The sequence below is a fragment of the Oncorhynchus masou genome, chromosome 10 (genome assembly GCF_036934945.1).
Source record: "Oncorhynchus masou masou isolate Uvic2021 chromosome 10, UVic_Omas_1.1, whole genome shotgun sequence".
NCBI classification, from domain to species: Eukaryota; Metazoa; Chordata; class Actinopteri; order Salmoniformes; family Salmonidae; genus Oncorhynchus; species Oncorhynchus masou.
In genome coordinates, this window is record NC_088221.1 from 18,250,371 (window position 1) to 18,272,376 (window position 22,006).

At 42.1% G+C, this 22,006-nt stretch overlaps 1 protein-coding gene across 3 annotated transcripts in view; it reads right to left on the minus strand.

Moving 5' to 3' along the window:
- The window catches only part of LOC135547269 (E3 ubiquitin-protein ligase Midline-1), a 60,623-nt gene that overhangs the window by 33,049 nt on the left and 5,568 nt on the right, over positions 1 to 22,006 (minus strand). The window contains exon 1 of one of the 3 annotated variants that reach the window (XM_064976089.1): positions 3,576 to 4,149. The exons of the other annotated variants lie outside the window; for them this stretch is intronic. The gene's annotated coding sequence lies outside the window, so the exon portion shown is untranslated. Of the gene's footprint in view, positions 1 to 3,575; positions 4,150 to 22,006 lie in introns of those variants that run through there. 3 annotated transcript variants of the gene reach the window in all.

Genomic DNA, 22,006 nt, shown 5'->3' on the forward strand with positions numbered 1-22,006 from the left:
GACGGGCCGTCCCCAGGTAGAAAGGGTAGGAAACAACATATCCGACACGCTGATCCTCAACACGGGGCCCATCAGGGGTGCGTGCTCAGTCCCCTCCTATACTCCCTGTTCACTCATGACTGCATGGCCAGGCACGACTCCAACACCATCATAAGTTTTCCGATGACACAATGGTAGGCCTGATCACTGACAACGATGAGACAGCCTGGGGGGAAGTCAGAGACCTAGTCGTGTGGTGCCAGGACAACAACCTCTCCTTCAACGTGATCAAGACAAAGGAGATGATTGTGGACTACAGGAAAACGGGGACCGAGTCCGCCCCCATTCTCATCGATGTGGCTGTAGTGGAACAGGTTGTGTCCACATCACCAAAAATCATAGTCCAAACACACTAGACAGTCGTAAAGAGAGCACGACAAAGCCTATTCCCCCTCAGGAGACTGAAAAGATTTGGTATGGGTCCTCAGATCCTCAAAAGGTCCTACAGCTGCACCATCGAGAGCATCCTGACTGGTTGCATTACTGCCTGGCATGGCAACTGCTCGGCTTCTGACCGCAAGGCACTACAGAGTGTGGTGCGTACAGCCCAGTACATCACTGGGGCCAAGTTTCCTGCCATCCAGCGCCTCTATATCAGGAAGGCCCTAAAAATGGTCAAAGACTCCAGCCACCCTAGTCATAGACTGTTCTCTCTGCTACCGCACAGAAAAGCGATACCAGAGGTCCAAAAGGTTTCTTTGCAGCTTCTACCCCAAGCCATAAGTCTCCTGAACAGCTAATCAAAGGGCTACTCAGACCACTCTTTTACACTGCTGCTACTCTCTGTTTATATCTATGCATAGCCACTTTAACTCTGCCTACATGTACATATTAGCTCAATTACCTCAACTAACCGGTGCCCCCGCACATAGACTCTGTACCGGAACCCCCTGTATATAGCCTTGCTATTGTTATTTTACTGCTGCTGTTCAATTACTATTATTTTTTATTTTTTTATTTTATAATTTCTATTTTTTACTTAACACATTTTTTTTTCTTAAAGCATTGTTGGTTAAGGGATTGCAAGTAAGCATTTCACTGTAAGGTCTACAGCTGTTGTACTCGGCGCATGTGACAAATACAATTTTATTTGATTTTGATTACACAAGACCGCATGGATGTTGCCCACAGATTTGCCCGAAAGCAAAGCCAAGGCAGCTGGTGTGCTGCAAAAGAGAGGGTACGATGTGCATGTGATGGGGCAACATTTTACGTCAGGAGACCTGGTGTGGGTGCCCCAAGCTGGACAGCAACTGGGTGGGCCCCTGCTACATGGTTGGCCGGGTTGGAGAGGTCATATGCCGAGTGAGGCTAGCATGGCCACGCAGTTGTCACCCACCGAGACAGAATGACGGCTTATCAGGGCGAGAACCAGCCCTACTTCGCCTGTAGCTCACCACATCCCAGAGACCGCAACTCACCATCCCACAGAGACTGCGGCTCACCCTCCAGAGTCACCCATTCAACCCCCCAGTCACCAGAGGGCCGGACGGCCTCACCTGTGGTTACCCGGCAACATCAGAGCCACTTCCGAGGTGAAGTGGTGACCCCGATGGGGGCACTGGTGCCTCCATCAAGGCCAAACACTACATTCCCTGCTTCCATTCTCGCACCCAGAGCTGGACACCCTTCTCTGCTTACCCCCATTGCTCCAACCCGGAGGCTACAGCGTTCAGATACTTTATCCTTGGGGACGAGGACTTGAGGGAGGGAGCAATGTAGCGACCCTCAAGGGGTAGGGTGGGCAAACCCTGCCCCAACCTGTCAGCACCAGTCACATTCAATGTTTATGGGTTTGTCATGGTAATAGAAAAGGGCTGCTCATAGGTTTTGTGGGGAGATAACCAGTGTCTCTCTTGTGTTTATCTCTCTGGGGAGATACCTCCTGCTGGACTGTGATTTATCTAGTTCAGGCTAGGTTGGTTGTTTTGTGCAACTCCCCGTTACCCTTTGCATTGAAACATTAAAATGCCTTTTGGCATTAACTGCATTTCCCTATCAGTCCATTTGTTATTTAAGCTATCGAAATTATAAGATCGGGAAAATCGCAAACGCCAGTGTTTTGATATTTTCACTACATAAAAAAAACAAAATGTTAGTGTTGCCTTTTTCACTGGTGTTGCCTATATTTTAATGACAATTCAACCTTTCCAGAATGTAATTTGATTATTTAATTTGCATATATATTCAAAGACCAGAAAAGGTTAATGATGAAATTAAGAAATGTTTTTGATTAGTAATAATTTACTTTAAACAAAACACATTTTTCTATAATAACACAAGTGACTGTAACACCAGTGACCAGAAACACCAGTAACAAATCTTCAGACTATTCTATTAAAACCATCAGGAACAGTAACACCAGTGATGGTAACACCAGTGACAAATCTGCTGAAAATATAGAATATCTAAGATGGTGGCCACAGTATCCAAACCACATTTCTTAAATTCTAAATAAATCACTTAATCATTTGATTTCATCAACTATTTGAATTAAATGTCCCTTTACCCTTACTTTAAACTGTGTAACACCAGTGACACATCTTAAGGCTTCACCTGAAATTGCTAACATATGAAGAGAGAGTGCAGACTCACCATGTGCTTTTGAAAACAGCCCTACATCCAATGAACCTTTGACCAGGTAAGAAGTTTTTTTTTATTATTGTGGTTTTTATAATGGGGTAACACCAGTGACATTAAATTGAGGGACAGCTATTCTCTGTAAATGATTTATAAAATGTAGTTGATATTTAAGTATTTTAAGTAATACACAAAACAAATATAATACTTCCCTTGGTATTCTTAGATTTAAAGTGGGAGAAAAAAAATCATTGTACTAACTATGTTTTATGATATATACAGTACCAGTCAAAAGTTTGGCAAGTGTGTACAAAGCTGTCATAAAGGCAAAGGGCGACTACTTTGAATAATCTCAAATATAAAATGTATTTTGATTTGTTTAACACTTTTTTTTGGTTACTACATGATTCCACATGTGTTATTCCATAGTTTTGATGTCTTCACTATTATTCTACAATGTAGAAAATATTAAAATAAAGAAAAACCCTTGAATAAGTAGGTGTGTCCAAATTTTGACTAGTTCTGTACGTATATAAAAGTTTGCAATATAACTGTCTTACATATGCTTTATTAACAATGACTCATGTATGTTCATTTAAAAGTGGTTAAAATGTATAACATTTTGATCATTCGTAATGGTATGATAAACTAAATAAATTATATTTTCAATTTTATTTTGCATAATAAAGGAGCCAAACGCACAAACTAAACTATTCTCTTCATATTAACACAGAGAGAGATGTCACCCTACAAAGGATAAACCATCCTCATCACCACACCTACTGTGATGCTTGAATTTGATGTCTTTGTTAATAAAAACACAAAACCGGCTCTCCTGTATGTACACACTATCAATAAGATCAGCTGAGGCTTGCGGCCAGCTGACCACGAATCAGAGGGCAGGTCAGAAACTCCCATAATGGAAACAAACAGATCATCTTGTGATTATCTCTTACCAGTCACTTCTCCACACACAGCCTGGGGTGAACATAGCACTGGCTTGGACGCCTTGAAGAGCGGGAAAGAGCTGAGAACACCACTTTCCTTCCTTCAGGAGCTTCTCTCTCTGACATGGTTGGTCTCTCCTGGTCTCGCCTTTGCCACTATCTGTGAAACTCTCATCTCTCTCACACACACACACACACACACACACACACACACACACACACACACACACACACACACACACACACACACACACACACACACACACACACACACACACACACACACACACACACACACACAGCCCCTCTCTCTTCTCTAATCCTCCTCATAAAGAGTGCGATCCAAATACCTCCAGCAGACTGCAGAGACTTCTCAGGCTTTTCCTCTTTGTGTTGTGTTGTTGGCTGGGATCATTAACTTGGTCCCTGGAGACTTTGGGATGTAAAATAATCCCCCTCCTCCATAGGGAGGATGTCAATCAAACCTGGTGGTGGAGACTGAGGGGGCTGGCTGCCAAGGAGACATCCCTGATTTAAGCAATAAGGCCCGACGAGGTGTGGTATATGGCCAATGTACCACGACCAAGGGCTGTTCTTATGCACAACGCAACATGAAATGCCTGGATACAGCCCTTAGTTGTGGTATATTGGCCATTTACCACAAACCAGAAAGTGCCTTATTGCTATTATAAACTAGTTACCAACATATTTAGAACAGTAAACAAGTCATTTTATGCCATACCCATGGTATATTTTCTGATATACCACGGCTTTCAGCCAATCAGTATCCAGAAGCCAAACTACCTGTTTTAATGGTAATTAGGAAATTGCAATGTATGGAATAAGATAGATATCGGGGAGTGGGGATATGGGGGCATGGGGATGGGGGTATGGAAATGGGGATGGGGAGGTGGAGGTGGCACAGCTGGGCTGGCCTGTACATTGATATTGGAGCGGTCTAATGCACTGCATCTCAGTGCGCCACCCTGGTTTGAATCCAGGCTGTATCACATCCGGCCGTGATTGGGAGTCCGATAGGGCAGCGCACAATAGTCCCAGTGTCAGCCGGCGTAGGTCGTCATTGTAAATCGTAATTTGTTGGCGAGCCTAGTTCAATAAAGTTAAATAAAATAAAAAATAAATATTGATTTGCAATAAGATTCTTGATAAATGTAATATATGTGTACTTAGCTATTTAGATGCATTCTTGTTCACCGTACAATTTCATTGTTCATATGCCACAGTTACATATCTACAGGCATTTAGCTTGCGAGTACAGTGTGAGCATTTTCTTCAAGACATAAGATCCTTTTTAAATGCATGAGTAGGGATGGCATTGAGGAGAGTTGGCGGGGAGGTGTAAGGCTTTGGTTGCCATGGTGGTGTGCAACAGCTCCACAGTGCATCTTGGCTCTTGTGCCAAACAGCACTCTAATCCTTTCATGGCAAGTCCTCCAGCTCAGCTCTCTCTCTCTCTCCCAGATCAAAGCCTGCTTGTCTCCTACTGAGGCCCATGGCTGCCTGTCACTCTCCTCCTGCTCTCCTCTCCTCACCCCGCAAGCGTTCCTCTTCTTACTGTGATGACTGGTCAAATGTTTTGAAAAGGCAAAGCAATTTGTTTACAAAGACTCTCTTCGCACAAGGCAACTGGACTTGTGAAGGGTCTTTCTATTCTTAAGCTGACGACTTGACATGGAGAGGCTTGAGGAGTGTTACTGATGGGAGGTTTGCACAAAGGATTCACAACAGAGGTGTTCAAGTTGGCGTAAACCTGGGTTGCCTGCCCCTCTCTTCACATTTTAGCTTGACAGGAGCTTCCAATTACAATGTGTGAAATGTAGTGTGTTAAATATTAAATTAAAACAGCATTATACCATGTATACATTTCCCTCATTTAAAAAGATTGGACAAAGGATATGCACACAACTCATGACTGTAACACATATGCTGTACACACGCAAAGCCGTGTTTGATTATTCTCACTTCGCTTGACAGAAGTATGTCCCACCCACTCATTACAATACCACATGTGCCAACTCTAAAAGACACCAGCCCTGTACCCATCTGACACACAATTGACAATATATATCTACACTGTAGAAATACTGCATTGAAATAACTTTTATGCTATAGCTTCTGCATAGTTGCTTCTGTATAGCTTCCAGGTAAAGCCCCAGAGTATATAGGATTGGTCCATAATAGCATTTTCCACTCAACTTTTTTGAGAAATTCCATTATGATTGATGTAGCAGTGTTGTTTCCTCAGCAGTTAGGTTATTTGGGGACAAAACGTTTCTACTGGTAACAACTGGTTTAGCAGCAGCAGGTCAAGTCCAATATCACACCCATTTGGAGCTGAAATAAGGATTGTGGAAACGGTTTTATTTGGTTACATTTTGAACCACTCCAAAAGGGACATGTCTGGACTGTGGTTAAGCAACTGTCTCCACCTCACCCACATGAAATCCAAACTGATCCTAAATCCAGGCTGATGCACAAAGCTACATTTATGATTTGTCTGAGAGAAAAACAAAAGAAACAAAAGCATGATTGTTTTTTAACTATTAAAACATTTTAATAAACTTCCCTCAACAACATAATAATACCATAAACAATCAACTTCTGTTACGTCAATTTGTAGTCTACATCTGACAGTGTTGTACTTGACTTAAGTATATAGCGTCTACACTGAGACTGGGATGAATTAGGGTACACTCTTAGAAATAAAGCTGCAAGTTGGAACCAAATAAGGTTCTTAATTTTTTTTTCTTAATTCTTAATTTTTTTTTTCTTTTCCTCCCCTAATTTCATGGTATCCAATTGTTTTAGTAGCTACTATCTTGTCTCATCGCTACAACTCCTGTACCTGCTCGGGAGAGATGAAGTCATGCGTCCTCCGATACACAACCCAACCAACCGCACTGCTTCTTAACACAGTGCGCATCCAACCCGGAAGCCAGCCGCACCAATGTGTCGGAGGAAACACCGTGCACCTGGCAACCTTGGTTGGCACGCACTGCGCCCGGCCCGCCACAGGAGTCGCTGGTGCGCGATGAGACAAGGACATCCCTACCGGCCAGGACCTCCCTAACCCGGACGACGCTAGGCCAATTGTGCGTCGCCCCCACAGACCTCCCGGTCGCGGCTGGTTACGACAGAGCCTGGGCGCGAACCCAGGGTCTCTGATGGCACAGCTAGTGCTGCAGTACAGCACCCTTAACCACTGCGCCACCCGGGAGGCCCAAATAAGGTTCTTGAGAGCAATACCACAGGGAAACTATTTTGGAGTCTCGGAAGAATCATAAATGGGATGGTACTTAAAAGAACCATACAAAGATTCCAAAACCAGAAATGTTTCAGCCCTCCAGGACAGGAATTGAATGGCCCTGCTTTAGGGTTTTAAGCCTTATTTACATATTTCTCAGGGTGCCTTTAGAGTGAATTGTAGAGTTACCAGCGCCACCCATGGCTGTGTTTGCTAGTGACAGAGAGATGATTGATGCATTTATTAATTCACATAACTATGGCCTTCATGTATAACTTTGTCATAAAAATTTAATTATTTAAGACAAGGATTTCAGTTGAGGGCCTTCTTTTACTCTATACAGTGGCCTGTAACTCATAGATTACTGCCCACATCAGGCCTGCAAATCACATTTATGCTGGTTTGCAAAGTGAAGTGTAATTCCTATTGGAATCCAGCCTGATTGGGGATATTAAATATTTTCAGAAGAAAAATCACTCGCAACCTGCATTCAGAATGACTGCCAGGGTTGGGAAGATTAAGATATTAGACTACTATACCTTAATACCAACACTGGGGTTATTCTACACCACTGAGTGTTAATTTAACTCATTACAGTGCTAATTGAACTCTTGAATCAACACTAGAAATGTTACACTGACAAACATACACTAGTTAACACTGGCCAATTTGCTGTGTGCTATGAAAGGGACACATCTGCATGCTTCCATTCATTTGAAGAACCTTTTTAGAATTCTGAAGAACCAGATGCCATGTCAAGAACCCCACACGGAACTCAAAGGTGCTTATTTGGGCAATAGTTCTTGAAGGAACCTTAAGAACTGAGGAAGAACCATTTTAAGAACCTTAATATTTTTTCAACGTAGCAACAAATACAGCTTCATCATATCCTGAATTCTTTGAATATTCATCAGTGAATTAAAAGTTTATAAACCTCTTCCGTAATTTACACTCAGAAATATTTACTTAGAAGTAATTGTCTTGTATATATGAGCATTTACCATTTGCTCTGATGACTACCATAATATAGAACAATTCTTCCAAACAGATTAATATTCATCCATGCTAAATAAGTCCATTAGTAGCCCAGGGCTATTTCCTTGGTGGTGCTTGGCACGTTAAACATAAGAAATTGTGGCTTAGAAAAACCTTCTTGAAGTAGAAGATAAGGGATGGAACAGAGAAAGCACTGAGGCCTGATGGATCCAAGAGTCTAAAGCACATGGGTGTGTCAGAAATGTGTCATATGGACTGGATTAACACAGATCCATCCAACAATTCATAATTGACTTGCTGTGATCTGGTTGTTGAACAATTTAACTAGTCCACATGATTCCAACTAAACATAGATTCATATTGAAGATTTCTGAACATAATACACTTCTAAAATACAAGATTTCAGGTACAGGCCATATTCTCAAAACGATCCATATTATTCCCTATTTTCAAAAAAATGGCTTAACAAGGTCCGTAAAAATGCTTCATTAATCAATATCCTTCAAATCTTAAGTCCTTTAAAAACCTCAAACACAATTACAAATTAACTTCTACTGCACATGTCCAGATCATGGATCACCATGTCAAGAAGCTATGCCAATATATGACACGTTCAAGCTCAGGATAAATAGCTAGAATCATTAATTACAACAACTTTCCACAATATTCAGCCCTTGCAGTACAAGCACTACTCACATGCTATGGTCCAGGGTGGTCCTGTCCAACGGAGAGGAGAGATGCAACACCCACTGAACGGTTAAACACTCTACTGCGTGTCACTGGCACATGGATGAAACTCTGCCTCCAAACAAAACACAGCCACCTAGTTAGTGTGGTGCCTCTCCCTCCCTCTGCCCCTGACCCAGCCGCAGCCGTATGCTCACGGAAGCGTGTAACGGGCTGGAGTAGCGTCACTTGCACTGGGTTATTTCATGGACGCGGCATCCATTAAGGGCTGGGACTGTGCTCTTGGCCCTGACACTCCCCTCTCTCCCCTCCGTAAGACAAAAGAGCAAGCAAACAAAGACGGGGGAGTAGGGGGGAACCTTGGGGATCAGGCTGCACACAGATGGGGTCAGTCTCCAAGGCTCTGCTGCATCGCTGCATCACAACCATACATCATCACAAAAGATACATGAAGAATACACGGCTCAATAAAAGCTCCTCATGAAATCATGGTGAAATAAATGTGCAATTGCAAGGCCATACAATGGGAGAAGATCTAGGGGAAAGGAGGACTTCTTCATTGATGTGTCCATGTGTTGATGTGTCCATGTGTTAGCAAATCAGATGTGAGAAAACGCAGATGTAATCAAAGTGAAAGCATGCTTTAGGCAACATTTTTCAGACTTATTATAAGATCGTATTGAATATTTATCTACACACTAAAACATCTAATAATAATGGAATCAGATAGGGGTTGTGCGGCTTGTAAGTATCAACTTAATGAAAAACATAATTTTATAGATTTAGCGGTACCCTTATTTGAAGGTTCAATAATGAACCATGCTCATACAGTTCTACATGGAACTTGCACTGTTCTGTAAAGAACCCTTTCCCAAGGTTCTATAAAGACCCATTAAAAAAAGGTTTTATATAGCACCAAAAAACTTTCCGCCATGGTTTCAACCATTTTTGTGGCTTTTACAAGCCTTTTTAAAGGTTCTTTATAGAACCTTTCTCAACCTTTCTCAAAGGTTCTTTGTAGATCCTTTTGAAGAACCATAGATACTTTTTTTTATTCTGGTCAGTCATTATATTCCAGAGGTGTTATTACTGTGTTCATTGACAAGTGAAATCAGGTGAGCTACCTTTGAAACAGCTGGGTGTCCTTATGGAGAGAATTGAGAACCACTGACCAAATTGGTCATCTTTCACAAGACACTGGCCAACATCATCTATAATATATAGTGGCATAACACAACACATTAGATAAACTGGAATGACACTCTCACTCATGGTTGCACAAAATGGCGCCGCTACTTACAATTGAATTACCACCAAAAGAGCAAATAATCATTTTGTGAACTGTAAATAAGAGCTTAAATGGTCCTTTGTGTCATTATGGTTGCACATAGAACCATCACCCTTTCCAAAGTCCTAGATTTTTGTTGTTGTGTATATTCATTTCAGTAATTTAGAAGATACTCATATACAGAGCAACATACAGTAAGTAGTGAGTGCATACATTTTTCATACTGGTCCCCCATGGGATTCAATCCCACAACCCTAATGATGTAAGCACCATGCTCTACCAACTGAGCCACATGGGACTGTGTACTCAACCACCCAAGGTACACAATGTTGACTTGAGGGATGAATCCAGCACGAACTGCACTGCACTGAACACAATCTGCACCATTCTGAGAGAACCTTATCACTCCTGTTTAATTCTACCTTACTCTACTGTCCCCAGGGACAGTTCTATGTGCACACGGTAACCATGGCAAAGGTTCAAGATTTTAATTACACTGCTGGCCTATCAGTAAGATGATCTCCCCCAAGGGCTCACTACTGAAACACACAGGGTTGATGGATCAAATAAATAAACATAGAGATGCATTTACCTCTGCAGCAGTGTCCTACTACAATAAATGATGAACCCTCCTCTAATCTATCAACAATACAAACAAAAGAATAGCAACGAAGATAACATCTAGTACCCTCTTTACCTTTGCTTCGGGTTATTCATTTGAGTAGCTGTGGTTGAGTTTCAAGCGAGTGGAACTGGAAAGCCATGTGTGTGCCACAGCACAAGATGCCCTTAATGTAAACAACCTTTGGACTGCATTCTGATTAGCTTGGATAACATATAGTTGGCTGTGAGCGGCTATAAGAGGCATTGACCTGGAAGTTATGCTTTTCCTTAGAGTACAGGGCGGCTATACTACAGCTTGATTTGTCTCCATGGCTACGGCCCTGCCTGCCAGCACTGTGGCATCAGATTCCATGCAGCTTTTCCTCTGCTCTCTCTCACACAAGCTCTAACCATTCAACGGCAGCCATGATCTGAATTGACACAGTGAGGTATGTTTTTAAGAACATAGATGGGAAAATAGTTGGAGATGTGCTGTTTATTAACAGTGAAAAGCAAATTCTCCAGTAATAAATTAACACTGAAAGTGTGGACTTGTATAGACACTGGAACAATGTTAAAAAATAACAGATTGCCTTTTGAGTGAATTGCAGTTGCCACCCATGACTGCATTTGTTAGTTACAGAGACATGGATGTTGTATTCATCCATTTAAAATGAAAGTAGATTTATTTAAAGGTCATGAACAGTCAAAATCATGTTTTTCATGGAGTAGGGTGATATTTGGATGAAACCAGATCAACGTAAGATCATAAAGTTGAGGTGTCAGCATTTAAAAGTTTACATTATTCATCTATGGCTAAGATACGTATATGTTTCCCCTTTCATCTGTGTCTGGTGTTGGCTAGTTACTTGCTAGCTCGGTCTTCAGCCAGCACAGAACTAAGGGGGCAAAGGGTCATTCAAAACACTTATCAGTGCTGCTGTGAACTGCATCACATAAGACATGACAAATGGGAGATGTATATATAAAATGAAAATACAACATTCATGCAATTTAAATGTTTGAGTAGCTTGGTGTATTACCAAATTAGCTTGAGGTGACTTTACTGCAATACTGCTGTCTGCGACCACGCTGCTTGACCTTTATTTAACAAGGCAAGTCAGTTGAGAACAAGTTCTTATTTACAATGACGACCTACCAAAAGGCAAAATCCCTCCTGCGGGGATGGGGGCTGGGATTAATGATATAAAATGTTAGAAAAATATAGAACAAAAACACACATCATGACAAGAGAGACACCACAGCACTACATAAAAGAGAGACCTAAGACAACAAAATAGCTTGGCAGCAACACATGAAAACACAGAATGGTAGCAACACAACATGACAACAACATGGTAGCAACACAACATGGCAGCCGCACAAAATGGTAGCAGCACAAAACATGGTCCAAACATTATTGGGCACAGACAACAGCACAAAGGGCAAGAAGGTAGAAACAACAATACATCACGCGAATCAGCCACAACTGCCAGGAAGTGCCCATGATTGAGTCTTTGAATGAAGAGATGGAAATGAAACGGTCCAGTTTGAGTGTTTTTTGCAACTCGTTCCAGTCGCAAGCTGCAGCGAACTGAAAAGAGGAGCGACCCAGGGAAGTGTGTGCTTTGGGGACCTTTAAAAGAATGTGACTGGCAGCGCAGGTGTTGTATGTGGAGGATGAGGGCTGCAGTAGATATCTCAGATAGGGGGGAGTGAGGCCTAGGAGGGTTTTACAAATAAGCATCAACCAGTGGGTCTTGCGATGGGTATACAGAGATGACCAGTTTACAGAGGAGTATAGAATGTCGTGATGTGTCCTATGAGGAGCATTGGTGGCAAATCTGATGGCCGAATGGTAAAGAACATCTAGCCGCTCGATAGTACCCTCACCTGCCGATCTATAAATTACGTCTCCGTAGTCTAGCATGGGTAGGATGGTCATCTGAATCAGGGTTAGTTTGGCAGCTGCGGTGTAAGAGGAATGATTATGATAAAGGGAACCAAGTGTAGATTTAACCTTAGCCTGCAGCTTTGATATGTGCTGAGAGAAGGACAGTGTACCATCTTGCCATACACCCAAGTACTTGTATGAGGTGACTACCTCAAGCTCTAAGCTCTCAGAAGTAGTAACCACACCTGTGGGGAGAGGGGCATTCCTCTTACCAAACCACATTACCTTTGTTTTGGAGGTGTTCAGAACAAGGTTAAGGTCAGAGAAGGCTTGTGTGTAAAACATTTAACACAACATCCGGGGAGGGGCCAGCTGAGTATAAGATGGTATCATCAGCATATAAATGGATGAGAAGAGCTTCCTACTGCTTGAGCTATGTTATTGATTTACATTGAGAAGAGCATGGGACCTAGGATCAAGCCTTGGGATATTCCCTTGTTGATTAGCAGTGTCTGAGACAGCAGATGTTCTGACTTTATACACTGCACTCTTTGAGAGAGGTAGTTAGCAAACCAGGCCAAATACCCCCCAGAGACACCAATACTCCTTAGCAGGCCCACAAGAATGGAATTGTCTACCATTTCAAAAGCTTTGGCAAAGTCAATAAAAGCATCAGGACAACATCGCTTAGAATCAAGGGCAATGGTAACATCATTGAGGACCATTAAGGTTGCAGTGACACATCCATAACCTGAGCGGAACCCCGATTGCGTACCCAAGATAATACTATAACCACCAGGAAGACCAGTCAGTTGATTATTGACAAGTTTTTTTAACACTTTTGATAAACATTCAAAAATTGGCCTACAACAGTTAGGATCAGTTTGATCTCTCCCTTTTAACAAAGGATGCACCGTGGCTGCCTTCCAAGCAATGGGAACCTCCCCAGAGAGAGACAGGTTAAAAAGGTCAGAGATAGGCTTGGCGATCATAGAGGCAGCAACCTTAAAGAAGAAAGGGTCTAAGCCATCTGACCCAGATGTTTTTGGGGGGTCAAGTTTAAGGAGCTACTTTAGCACCTCGGACTCAGTGACCGCCTGCAGGGAGAAACTTTGTAGTGGGCAAGGGAAAAAGAGGGAGGAGCATTGGGGATAGTCGCACAAGAAGGGGTGGGAGATGAGGAAATGCTGGACGGGCATGGAGGCATGGCAGAGTGAAATAGTAATCCTGACTTAATGGACTGGTGATTAAAGATCTCAGCCATATTCTCCTTGTCAGTAACAACCACATCGTCAACATTAAGGGACATGGGCAGCTGTGAGGAGGAGGGTTTATGCTCCAGGTCTTTAACCGTTCTTCAGAACTTCTTGGGGTTAGACCCACAGAGAGAAAACTGCTCCTACTTCTTATGGCTGGGGGGGCAGTATTGAGTAGCTTGGATGAATAAGGTGCCCAGAGTAAACTGCCTGCTACTCAGGCCCAGAAACTATGATATGCATAGTATTAGTATATTTGGATATAAAACAGTCTGAAGTTTCTAAAACTGTCTGAATGATGTCTGTGAGTATAAGAGAACTCATATGGCAGGCAAAAACCCGAGATAAAAATCAAACCAGGAATTGGGAAATTTGAGGTTTGTATGTTTTCAAGTCTTTGCCTATCCAATATACAGTGTAAAATTTGGTCCGATTGCACTTCCTAAGGCTTCCACTAGATGTCAACAGTCTTTAGAACCTGGTTTTAGGCTTCTACTGTGAAGGGGGAGCGAATAAGAGCTGTTTCAACCAGGTGTCTGGCAGAATGCCATGACGCGGTCTCGCTGCGGCCGTGAGCACGAGCTCTGTTCCTTTTAATTTCTAAAGACAAAGGAATTGTCCGTTTGGAATATTATTGAAGATTTATGATAAAAACATCCTAAAGATTGATTCTATACATCGTTTGACATGTTTCTACGAACTGTAATGGAACTGTCGTCTGAACTAAGTGCCTGCGCCTTGTGAATTTGGATTTGTGAACTAATAAAGGATGGACTTTATCGAACAAAACAAACATTTATTGTGGAACTGGGATTCCTGGAAGTGCATTCCGATGAAGATCATCAAAGGTAAGTGAATATATATAATGCTATTTCTGACTTCTGCTGATTCCACAACATGGCCGGTATCTGTATGGCTTGTTTTGGTCTCTGAGCGCTGTACTCAGATTATTCCATGTTGTGCTTTCATAGTAAACCTTTTTTGAAATCTGACACAGCGGTTGCATTAAGGAGAAGTATATCTTTAATTCCATGCATAACAATTGTATTTTCATCAACATTTATGATGAGTATTTTTGTAAATTGATGTGGCTCTCTTCAAAATCACTGGATGTTTTGGAAGCAAAACCTGACTGAACATAACGCGCCAATGTAAACTGAGATTTTTAAAACTTTTTTAAAACTTTATCGAACAAAACATACATGTATTGTCGAACATGAAGTCCTATGAGTGCCATCTGATGAAGATCATCAAAGGTTAGTGATTCATTTTATCTCTATTTCTGCTTTTTGTGACTCCTCTCTTTGGCTGGAAAAATGGCTGTGTTTTTTATGTGACTAAGCACTGACCTAACATAATCACATGGTATGCTTTTATCGTAAAGCCTTTTTGAAATCGGACACTGTGGTGGGATTAACAACACGCTTATCTTTAAAATGGTGTATAATACTTGTATGTTTGAGATATTTTAATTGTGAGATTTCTGTTGTTTGAATTTGGCGCCCTGCACTTTCACTGGCTGTTGTCAAATAGATCCCGTTAACGGGATTTCAGCCGTAAGAAGTTTTAAAGTAACTAACTTTGGCCTTCCGGATAGCCCGAGTGCACTTATTTCTAATTTGTCTGAACAAGAGCCAGTCAGCCTGAATATGCATGTGCCGAGCAATTTTCCAAATGGAATTCTTGAGGTGGAGTAATTCTGCCAGATCACGGTGGAACCAGGAGCTGAACCTGTTTTTAATTCTAATTTTCTTTATGGGCGCATATTTGTTAACAATACCACTAAAAATATTAAAAAAAGAAGCGTCTTTGAGGGGGTCAAGCTGATTATACACCAATTTACAGAGGCCAGGTCAAATCAGGCCATGACAAATCAGGACAGGTTGTTTCACTGAGCAGCCATGACAAACACAGGCTGTAAAACAGTGATCACTAAGGTCATTACAGAAAACACCAGAATGATACCTATCAGGATTATTTGTGAGGATAACATCAAGGAGAGTAGCCTTTTCTGATAAAGATTTAGGGAGTCCCGTTGCTTTAGGACTTGGTCAGGTGGTTTAAGCATGTCACTGTTTAGGTCGCCTAGCAGGACAAATTCAGACTTAGTGTAAAGGGCCAGGGAGAGAGCTTAGGGTGTTTAGTGTACAGTCCAGTGCTGATGGTGGCCAATAACACCCGGCAACAGTCAACAAAGAGTTATTTGAAAGTTGAATGCGTAAAACCAGAAAATCAAATTGTTTGGCGACAGACTTGGTGGAGACAACCGAGCACTGAAGGTAATCCTTGGTAAAGATTGCCACTCTACCACCTTTGGAAGATCTGTCTTGACGAAAAAGGTTGTAACCAGAAAGGTTAACATCAGAATTCAAAACACTCTCCTAACCACGTCTCAGTAATGACCAACACATCTGGATTGGAGCTGTGAACCTACACTTTCAATTTATCAAATTTAGGTAATAAGCTTCTAGTGTTAATATGCAGAAAACCAAGGCTTTGAAGAGAGCATAAATCAGTGAAGCAGATATCAGAGCACAAATAAGAATTGGGGCTTGTAGATGGGCCAGGGTGTACATGCACAATCCCAGATATAAGCAGCAGTAATACAATCAGGGCACAGCAGAGGACAGGGAGAGATCTGCAGTGTTGATTTAGAACATTTGAATGTGCATTAGATGGCAACAAGCAATTTCATCAGGTAACATGAATAAAAAGCTGGTGAAATGTGGCTAGAATAGGATGGGAGGCCAAGAGTCTGTATAACCAATAGAGAGTCAGAGTCCTGAGTGTGAGAACAAACATAGTCAGTACCACGGTTGAGATAACAAGCAAGTTCATAGTCAACAAAGCATGCAAGAGTCATGAGGCAAATAGCATAAACCACAAGAGAAAAATATAACGACTTGGGGCTAGTCATTGTAAGTTCAGAGTCACTTACCCCAACAGTGTGTGTGTGCTGGAGGAGAGCGAAAGCTCAGGAGAGAGGAGGGAGTGTGGTGGGGTTACCTGTACCAGACAGGGGGAGACAGGCCAGGGCAGACGGTGAACAGATCACCAGGTGGAATCCAAGCAGCAGTGCTGCAGGCAACGGGAGTAGGTGTTACACCCACTTGGGAGCGACTTTTTTCGGGAGGCGGATTACTTGTAGAAAATCCCAGCTAGCTAGCTAATGTAGCTAACAAATCTCTGTCCAACCGTCTTTTCCATGTGGAAAAGGAGGTTGTTAGCTAGCTATATCTTTTCAGTTTCGGCAAATGGTCCTTTACGACGTCCAAACAAAGCTGTCCTGTCGCAGTATTTTTGAGATATCTCTGCACAGATGGAGGGGGCTGTGAAAATATCTTGCCATTGTCATGCTCAAGAGTTTTCACGCCTCTCACTTCACACTTCAGTGCTAATTTCAGTGTGTTCCAATGTGTTTCTTCTGCAGGTTTTGGTTTGTTCTAAGTTTTATTTCTTGATGATCCTTGGTGGTAATAGTCCAGTCAGATAATTTTGCCCAAAATCAAGGTTTTAGGTATGGAATTGTGATTCAGATTGAAGGTTTTGATGTTGATGATAGTATCCTTGCGAAAGATTCAAGTTTATCTACATTTATCCAACTCTAAATTCTATCAAAGTAAGCGAGCTCATTAAGATATCTCCCCACCCACTCAGTCTGTCTTTTCAAACTTCCTGGTAGTTAGCCATGAGAGACAAAGTACTCAAATGTTTAGCAATTCTATCCGAAACAAATATTATGTGTGATATTTTAGTCACTCAAAGGCTATTTTACATGGGAATTAGAATGACTGTTCGGGACCCACAATATAATGCGTATTTCATAAGGCCTGAGTTTGAGGTCCTACACTCTAAACATAAGAACTCTGTAAGTGCTGAATTAACACTCATTGGTGTAAAATAACCCCAGTGTTGATAAAATAACCAGATTTTAACCAAAACCACTCCCATCATTATCACATTTCCCAGCATGCTCTATTGCATGATGATTTTTAGAATTGTTTGTTTCAATATCTATATTCTTGCATGTACATTGATTGATTAATTAATCCTATGTTTCTCAAATATAAATGACATACATTTTCTAAAGTAATCCAATATGTTACTGGTTACCGAAATGGTTGTTCCAATTTAGATGCTTTCGGTAGTCTAATATTGCAGTCTCCCCAACCCTGGCAGTCATTCTGAATGCAGTTCGTGGGTGTTTAAAAATGCTCAAGGTTGGATATTGGCACTCTGGCTGAATTTTAATAGGAATTACACATCACTTTGCAAGCCGGGGCCGAAAAACCGAACAAGCATAGGATAATTAAACCATCAATTTAGTTTTCAATCTGGGTTGCCCAAGCAGATGGAATAATGCAATCTATAGGTTATATTCAAGGGCATGGCTTATTAGGGGTGGGGCTTAGTTAATGTCATTCCTGGTGATCATGTTAACAAAGTCATATTTTAATTGAACACAATTGCACATTACATTTTTATACACAAATACAAATGCCTTTATTTTCATATTAGTGATACATAGTGGTTACTATCACATTGGGCTTTGTATATGCTTTCAAATGTCAATCAGTGTAAAAATCAGTTTTTTTGTGAAATTGGATGATATTTGAAGGAAAGCAGATTAAAGTATGATGACCAAAATATGAAAAGTTATTGTTGCTTCTACATAGATAAAGTCTGATCATATAGTTACTGGTTCCCTCCCCCACGTCAAAAACGTGGATTCATTATTAAGGGGACAACGTGACGTCATTGTTACTCTAATTTTAATATGCCAAAGGTAACATGATATTCCCTAACCTAATTTCTATAAGTACCACCTTGTAACCAACATCAGAGAAGGCATGTTTGCCGAGGGGTGTGGTTTATGTAGCTAGATAGCTACTCTACTGGTGCCAAAATGTAACTGCTGTCAGCAAATACAGTGCATTCGGAAAATATTCAGACCCCTTGACTTTTTCCACATTTAGTTTTTCCCCCCACATCGATCTACACACAAAAGCCCATAATGACGAAGCAAAAACAGGTTTTTAGAAATGTTTGCACATTCGTAAAAAAAACAACTGAGGTTACATAAGTATTCAGTCCGTTTAATCAGTACTTTTCTTGAAGCACCTTTGGCAGCGATTACAGTATGCCGCTACAAGCTTGGCACACCTGTATTTGGAGAGTTTCTCCATTCTTCTCTGCAGATCCTCTCAATCTCTTTCAGGTTGGATGGGGAGCGTTACTGCATAGCTATTTTCAAGTTTCTCAAGAGATGTTCAATCAGGTTCAAGTCCAGGCTCTGGCTGGGCCACTTAAGGACATTCAGGGACTTGTCCTGAAGCAAATCCTAAGTTATCTTGGCTGTGTGCTTAGGGTCGTTGTCCTGTTGGAAGGTGAACCATTGCCCTAGTCTGAGGTCCTAAGTGCTCTGGAGCAGGTTTTTTACAGGATCTCTCTGTACTTTGCTCCATTCACCTGTCCCTCGATCCTGAAAAACATCCCCACAGTCCCTGAAAAACATCCCCACAGCATGATGCTGCCACCACCACGCTGCACCGTAGGGATAGTGCCAGGTGTCCTCCAGACGTGAAGCTTGGCATTCAGGCCAAAAACTTCAATCTTGGTTTCATCAGACCAGAGAATCTTGACAGTCCTTTAGGTGCAAGTGGGCTGTCATGTGCCTTTTTACTGAGGAGTGGCTTCCTTCTGGCTACTCTATGATAAAGACCTGATTGGTGGAGTGCTGCAGAGATGGTTGTCCTTCTGGAAGGTTCTCCCATCTCCACAGAGGAACTCTGGAGCTCAGTGAGAATGACCGTCGGGTTCTTGGTCACCTCCCTGACCAAGGCCCTTCTCCCCCGATTGCTCAGTTTGGCCGGCTCTAGGAAGAGTCTTGGTGGTTCCAAACTTCTTCCATTTAACAATTATGGAGGCCACTGTGTTCTTGGGGACCTTCAATGCTGCAGAAAATGTTTAATACTCTTCCCCTGTGTATTGACACAATCTTGTCTCAAAGCTCTACAGACAATTCCTTAGACCTCATGGCTTGGTTTATGATTTAACATGCACTGTCAACTGTGAGACCTTATATAGACAGGTGTATGCCGGTCCAAATCATGTCCAATCAATTGAATTGACCACAGGTTGACTCCAATCAGGTTGTAGAAACATCTCAAGGATGATCAATGGAAACAGGATGCACCTGAGCTCAATTTCGAGTCTCATTGCAAAGGGTCTGAATACTTTTGTAAATAAGGTATTTCTATTTTTTACATTTAATACATGTGCAAAAATGTCTAAAACCCTGTTTTCGCTTAGTGTTATGGATACAGGTATCCTGTGTGTGCATTTTCTTTCCTTCTTCCCTATTCACAGGTTTTGCCAATCAGTCATCAATCAGAAGACACCTGCTCCTTTTCCCTTACCCAATCACATCCCTTTCCCTTTGTTTAAAAGTATCCCAATCAGTTCTTTCTAGAGATCTCTCTTTTGTTTTTGCAACTACACGTCACTTTGTCCGTTATCCTGTGAGCCTTGTTTTGGTTATGGTGTTTGTTTGATGGTGGGAAAAGGGGGTACCAAGACAAGTCGCCCATGGGCATACACTAACCGTAGGTAAATATTTTCTAAAGAACGCTAGTTAGAACTGGGCGGACCACCCACAGTATTTTATTGGTTAGTGAGCTAGCTGTTGTTGAAGCCGGTAGACTAGCTTTGTTTTTTTTTTTTGGATACTTATTATTTCTTTACTTGGGTCCAGCTCAGCCTCCCCCCCTTCCCCCCCATTACCGTGTGTTTAACCAATAAACCCTGAGTGTTTGACGGTAGATTTACGTTGTCTGTGGTTTTTGTTCTCACTGTTCCTTTTCACTGTTATAACTTGCATGAGATATGTCACGGGTCTCGTTTACATCCCCCCCTAGACTGCAGGGCCAAAGGGATTTGTAAAACTTAGTCATTATGGGGTATTGTGTGGAAAAATTCAAAGGGTCTGGCTACAATCCGAATGCACTCTATAATTAAAGGTTTACCCTCTTCATCCATATGGCAAAGGTACTTACATGTTTTCCCTTTCGTCTGTCACTGGATAGCTAGGTCTTCAGCCAGCATGGAACAAAAGTGGGGCAAGGGTCATTAACAACTCCGACACAGTTGTCAAGTCAACACATCCTTCAGTGCTGTGATTTTCTTGGTAAGTTTTGATTAGGATCCAAGATGGCGTAGCAGTAGGACGTGTGTGTTTGTCTTTGTCTTATCCCGTGTAAATAGCCTGTCTTTTTCGTATACATCTTAATCTTATCTATCTACTAACTAAATATACTTTCCTGCAACTCGCCTCACCCAATGCGATACGGATCTGCTATTTTTAATCCTTATAATTGGAACTTCCATCAGGAGCTAGCCAGCTAACTAGCTACTAGTCTTGTTAGCCACGGCTAGAGGTCTTCACCTTTTACTTGGTCACCAGCCAGCCTTAGCTCGGACAACACCTGCCAGTCTGCACAGCGCGATATCAACTCAGAGCATATCGGACTGCTTCTCTTTACCACATCACTGGATTCCTGCCGCTCTGGCATCGCAGCTAGCTAGCTGCAAACGAGTGGCTACTGTTAGCTAACGCCTCTGTCCTGAAGCAAGCAGCAGCTAGCCTTGAGCTAGGCCCATATACCTGCTAATTCTAGTGCTACAATACCTCCTTTGCCTTTATTATCGACACGGAGCCCCGTCCGATCCATCACGACTGGACTGCCGATGTGGCCCGATGTGGTCTCAACAGGCTATTCTGTTATGATGTCGCCGAAGAACCATCTACTAGCCCCGGCCCGCTAGCTTTTCTGAATGCTGTGTCCCCTAATCACCTAACGTAGTAGTGACTACCAAACGGCACCCTGACTCACCTATTGCTGCTCTTTTCACCCTATTATCACTCGGCATCACAGCTGATACCTCCTGGACTGTTTTAATAACACTGTACCTCATTTTCTTTACCTGTCGGCCCCAGCCTCAAACTCAGGTCCTGTATGTACCTAACTGACCCGCTCTGCACATTCATCGCAATTTACCCGTTGTTGTCTTGGCTTTCCTGATCAACACCTGTGATTGCTTTATGCCTCTCTCTAATGTCAATATGCCTTGTCTACGGCTGTCTTGGCTAGTTCTTATTGTTTTATTTCACTGTAGAGCCCTCAGTCCCGCTCAAAATGCCTTAGATAGCTTAGACATCCTCCTCTGATGTAAAGGTTAACCCAGGCCCTGTAGCCTTCAGTTCCACTCCTATTTCCCAGGTGCTATCATTTGTTGACCTCTGTAACCGTAAAAGCCTTGGTTTCCATGCATGTTGACATCAGAAGCCTCCTCCCGAAGTGTGTTTTATTCACCCATTTGTACTTTTAAGTGACCTAAACTGGCATATGCTTACACCCCGTCCGTCCTACACTCTAAACTAGATGCCCTCAA